The sequence below is a fragment of the Aedes albopictus genome, chromosome 3, assembly GCF_035046485.1.
Source record: "Aedes albopictus strain Foshan chromosome 3, AalbF5, whole genome shotgun sequence".
Lineage (NCBI taxonomy): Eukaryota > Metazoa > Arthropoda > Insecta > Diptera > Culicidae > Aedes > Aedes albopictus.
Genome location: NC_085138.1, coordinates 359,401,219 through 359,407,332, shown reverse-complemented (window position 1 = coordinate 359,407,332; position 6,114 = coordinate 359,401,219).

Genomic DNA, 6,114 nt, shown 5'->3' with positions numbered 1-6,114 from the left:
TTTACAAGCAAACAGTCGCTTAATATTGTGTGCGTTTACATAACGCTGCGCAGTATTACTGTCCACCATTTCGATGTACACACATTTTCGAGTGTTGTGGAACTGTACACCCTTGACATCCGATAGGTTCAGCTTGATTTCGTGTTCCAGGAACTGCTGGACTTTTCCAACTTCTGGACGCGAGGGCAGAACACTAAAATCTACCACCAGAGTGTTTCTACGGATCACACTCATTCTGATCGATACGAAGCACCGGAGAAAAAGCACAACCGAACGCTGCGAATAGTGGCTGTCAACTGAGATCTTACAATTGCTTGTAATTTTCCATATGAGACATTTTCACGAATTTCCCTTCCCGGGAAGAGAGGACATCTGGATATCTGGAGAGAATTATTTCAGACGGCATCGTATGTTACACTGATGGCTCCCTTCTCGAAGGTCGAGCAGGTGCTGGTGTTTATTCTCGTGAGCTAAGGCTGCATCAGTCTTACTCACTTGGTAGACACTGCTCCGTTTTTCAGGCCAAAATCTTTGCTCTTATGTGCGGAGTGCAATCAGCACTTCAGCAGCACGTAATGGGCAAAGTAATATACTTCTGTTCAAATAGCCAGGCTGCTATTAAAGCACTTGCTTCGGCCAACTCCAGGTCAAAGATAGCTATCGCTTGTCGAACTCAAATCGAGCAGCTGAATTCAGCAAACGCTGCTTACCTTGTATAGGTACCTGGCCATTCTTCCATCGCTGGAAATGAATTGGCTGATGAGCTAGCTCGCACTGGAGCATCAAATGACTTCATTGGTCCTCTACGGGTGGCGAAGTATCTAACAAATCTGTCTAAGCATAATTGCAGCATGCTGGTCAAAGCGTTGACTGGCCACTGTCGTCTCAGCTATCACATGGCGAATATTCAGCAAGCTGATTCATTTGTATGTGATAGCTGTGAATCCGATTCTGGAACTTCGTATCATTTGATATGTAACTGTCCAGTTTTTGCGCAACTGCGTTTCCGAGAACTCGGTAAACACTTATTTAGTGAAACTGACTTTAGAAACCTGAATCTTCAGGACATTCTACTGTTCTTGACCCGCTGTGGTAAAGAGCTATAGGCTTTCTTTACGCTTTATGCGATATCACAGTGCCTTTTTCAGGGCGCTGTTTGAACCCATTGTGGTAAGCTTATGCGTGTATGAAGACCCTATTCCTTTACCTGTCTTTTTCCCTGTCCCATCCCTCAGGTAAATGATGAATAGGCTCGTGTTTATGGCGATGGCACAAGTTTCCCAAATGGAGGAGAGCGTGCCTCTGGAGCCAACCTACTGATACCTGAACAGTTTTCTTTTGGGTTTGTGCTTTCAGTTGAGCCGTTGGACTGTAATCATAGTCACGGCAAACCTCTTGAAAGAAAAAACGTTTTACAGAAAATGTTATAACTTTGGTAATTAGTACTATTTTTTATGGTTCTCAAACTGATTTTACACAAAACCAATTGTACTATGTATGACGTAGAACGATAATTTGGAAATATATGGTTACATAGTTTTACAAAGTTCAAACTTTTCCTTATTTTCACGCACCTCAATACATACAGGGTGTTAGGTTCCTGAGTGCAAACCTTTTAGAGGGTGATAGAGGACCATAAATGGAGAAAAAAAATGTTCTACGCATATGGTCAAATCTCAATCGTTACGTAGATATTGAACTTCCCATGTTTATGACTCTTATTGCCTTAACTGGCAATAACTTGAAAATGGTCAAACTTATCGAAGTTTTTTTACCCTTATTCGAAAGATTACTGAATTTTCTAACAAATAGCATCTTTGAATCGATTGGTTTAGTTAAATAACTAAGTTTTCTAGAGAAAAATAGCTAAAAATAGTGTATTTTTATTGGTTTTTGTCAATTATCTTTGAAACATGTGTAATAAATTAAAATTCTTTCTTTGGCAAAGTTGTGGCCCCTGTTACACTCTACAATTCGTTCTTTGACACCAAACTTCTATCTCTGATCGTTTTGTTGCTATTTCGATTTTAACATCGCATTTCAGATCATAAATTTGCAACTGTCATGGAAAGTACTCTTTTGCGCAATGTGCCGCACATTTAAATCGAAATTGCAAGAAAACGATAAGAGCTAGAAGTTTGGTGTCAGAGAACGAATTATAGAGTGTAACAGGGGCCACAACTTTGCCAAAGAAAGAATTTTAATTTATTACGCATGTTTCAAAAATAATTGACAAAAACCAATAAAAATACACTATTTTAGCTATTTTGCTCTAGAAAACTTAGTTATTTAACTAAACTAATTGATTCAAAGTGCCATTTGTTAGAAAATTCAATAATCTTTCGAATAAGGGTAAAAAAACTTCGAAAAGTTTGACCATTTTCAAGTTATTCCCAGTTAAGGCAATAAGAGTCATAAACATGGGAAGTTCAATAACTACGTAACGATTGAGATTTGACCATATGCGCAGAACAGTTTTTTTCTCCATTTATGGTCCTCTATCACCTTTTAAAAAGTTTGCACTCAGGAACCTAACACCCTGTATAACCCCTTAAGGACTGTGAAAATCTAAATAAAAACTAATTAAATAGCTTACTTATCTTTTCAATCTTTAGAAAAATACTAGAGTTTTTTTGGCTTATTTTTGAGGGAAATTACCAATATGTGTAGTTCAAAAATCCCGTAAAACTGGAAGTCGTATCTTAGAACATAACAAAAACAAGGGGCTTTTCTAATCGATCTAGTGTTGGCTCATCCACTGCTTGAACATCATCAACATTGTAGTTCTTTTTATCGATACCACTCAACTCAAGGATCGTTATCATTCAACAAGTCTTTGAAGCGCCTCTTCCTCTTCGCAGCCACCATGGTTTTGTATGTCAACACGCACCATTGACCATTGCATAGAACCTCCTGATATCGTTTCGATCCATGCATTCCTACGCTTCAGCAATCACACTCTCTTCGTGCACTTGTTTCTTCGGACTTGTTTCTCTTTTGCTCTTGCCACCCTATATTACATTCTGTCTGGATACTGACCACTGGAAATCGTCTTTTGTTGGTATTATTTTCGTTGATTACTCATTGGTATAAGGACTACTGGTATAGTCTAAGCTAGTCTACACTTACACAACCATTCATTGAAAGATTCTTGTAAAATGATAGAATCGACTACCGTATGCGTGATAATGTTTGCACCATCGTTAAATAACGTTCCAGTTTTAGTTGTGAATACAATGTATTGGTTTTTTTTCGCAGGCATTTAAGCTATAACTCATATCATAGAAAGCTGTGAATAAAAAATGTTGATTTTCTTAGTTTAAAACTTGCATAATGGCTAAGTGGCAACCTAGCTCGTGATTTGTCCACGCGCAAATGTCAAAAAGTGTCCGTGGTATAGTGTCACTGTCAAGACTTAACATTTTTGAGTTTCATTTTTGCCTTTCTCTTACACTAAGTGTACTTGTTGCCGTTAACGGAAACAAGACGGAAATTCCGGTAATTTGAACAACTCGACAAATATACGTTGTATTTATGTATTTTATTTGAGTGTTGTTCAAATTACCGGAATTTCCGTCTTGTTTCCGTTAACGGCAACAAATTAAATTTTTCGTTTAGTGCGTCTTTACCCGTTACGTCCGGAAAGCGGTCCCGTACGGTAGCTGCTGCGATTCCTTTGTTGTAGATGATCCTAACTGCAGTCCCGAATCAATGCTTATGCACTAACTGTGATAATCGCACTACTATCTGTGATCTAAATCTTTAGATGCACAATTTCACTGCATGGAACTACTACTAATTTTAATAATTCAACCTATTTTTAGTGAACTTCAACTAGTTTTTTTTTGTAACAAATTCATTAGTTTAGAGATTAACTATTACAGAAAGATTTTCCTCAACTCGATTGTCAACAAACTCATTTGCCTATATCTATCTACATCTAATGCACCGAGTATAGGTATTTAATTTGTTTCGCTTTCTGGTGTTCCATACGATCTGCGCCGTGCGTAGCAGATGCTGAAACACAATGGGTACGTAGGCGCTTTACGCAGCTTGCGTAACAGTCCCCCCCAGTACACAAGGTCCAGGTTCTTGTGTAGTATTAATTGCGCCGACGTCCAGTACCGCAAGTTTCACTGCTGGGCGGTTGTAGATATTTGTCGATGTCCTTACGGTTGCGCTTCGAACTTGGCCATTTTTGCACCTTACGTCTACCACACGGCCCTTGGGCCATAAGTTTCTTGGCAGGTCCGGGTCGGTAATGACCACTACGTCACCGACTTCGATTGGCTTCGTTGGGTAGTGCCACTTTGTCCGACGACTGATTGAGGGCAGGTATTCTCGCAACCAACGTCTCCAGAATATGTTAGCATAGATTTGCGAAGTTCTCCAGTTATTAACTAGCGTAGCGGGGCTACTATCGTAGGCTACAAGTGGCTTTGAGCCACCGGAAGAACCCAACAAAAAATGGTTGGGTGTCAGTGCTTCGTTCTCGGCATCATCAATGGGAATGTAGGTGAGGGGGCGAGAGTTGATAATGTTCTCCACTTCCAAGAGGCTGTTCCGCAGGACTTTGTCGGTAGGTGTTCTCGGGAGCTGCATGTTTCCTAGGATTTTCTTAACCGATTGCACCAATCTTTCCCAACTTCCACCCATATGTGGACTGCTTGGCGGCAGGAAGGTCCATTTTGTATGCGGCGTGACGAACTCTTGCATTAGCTTATCTTCATCAAGGAACCGAAGTGCTTCAGTTAGCTCGCGATTTGCACCGATGAAGTTCGTTCCTCGATCACTGAACAGTTCCACGGGTGTACCTCTCCTGCACATAAAGTTGCGTAGAGCCATGATACAAGAGCTCGTGTTAAGGGAATGCGCTATTTCAATATGGATGGCGCGTACCACCAGACACGTTATTAGCACGCCCCATCTTTTCTCACTCCGTCTACCAACAACGACTTGGATTGGCCCAAAGTAATCAATTCCGACGTATGAGAACGGACGAGAATAAGCAGCAAGACGAGCTGGCGGAAGGTCGGCCGTTACGGGCGGTTGTGGTTGAGCTCGCAGATTTTTGCAGTGTTGGCAAAGTCGTCGTATCTTGTTGCAGACACTTCGAAGCTTCGGAATTCGATACACCTGACGCAGTTCGTTGACGATGGTTTCGTGGTTAAGATGGTGGTAGCGTTCGTGGGTGAATCGTATGATGAGTGTGGTGATCTGATGCTCCCTCGGCAAAAGGATTGTGTGGACAGCATCTGGATCAATGAACTTGCATCCAGCAGCCCGTCCTTCCGTACGAAGTACTCCGTGGTCGTCCAGAAACGGTGAAAGTTTGTATAGAGAGCTGCTTCTGGGAATCGTAGCCGTCGTCCTTCCTTCAGCATCCTTCGAACTCCGCAGTAATGCAATCTCCTCGCCATATGCATCCAGTTGAACTTGTCGATAGATGTATCGTTCAGCTTCAATCAGCTCCGACTGCTTCAGGATTCCGTTGGAAGGTGATCTCCGCTGCAAATATGCTCGCAAATTTGTTGTGAACCGGAGTACGTAAGCAGTGATCCGTAGAAGTTTACGCCAGTTGGAGTAATTGGCAAAATTAAAAATGGGTTCACGAGTGGTATGGACGTTGATGCTGGCGTTCCTTTCAGTGATAGTTTCACCATGATACGCCGGATGAGCTGGCCAGGCACTCATCTGTTGCCACATGAAGTCCGGTCCCCTGAACCATCGACTAGATGAGGATAGATCCGGGAATTTCTGCCATTTCGTACCTTCGTCTGCCACGTTCAATTTAGTTGGAACCCAGAGCCATTCTGATATCGCTGTGTCTTCGAGAATTTCTCCAACCCTAGCACCAACGAATTTGCTGTATCGCCTGTGATCCGTACGTAACCAACAGAGAACGTCCATTGAATCAGTCCAGAAAAACCGCTTTTGAACTGTTATTCGGTGCGTTTCTCCTATACATTTTGCCAGACGTGTTCCTACCACGGCCGCCTGAAGCTCTAGTCGTGGAATTGAAATGTATTTGAGCGGAGCGACACGAGTTTTAGCTGTAACGAAAGCACACTCAACAGAGCGATTCTCATCGAATCTGAGATAGGCGACTGCTGC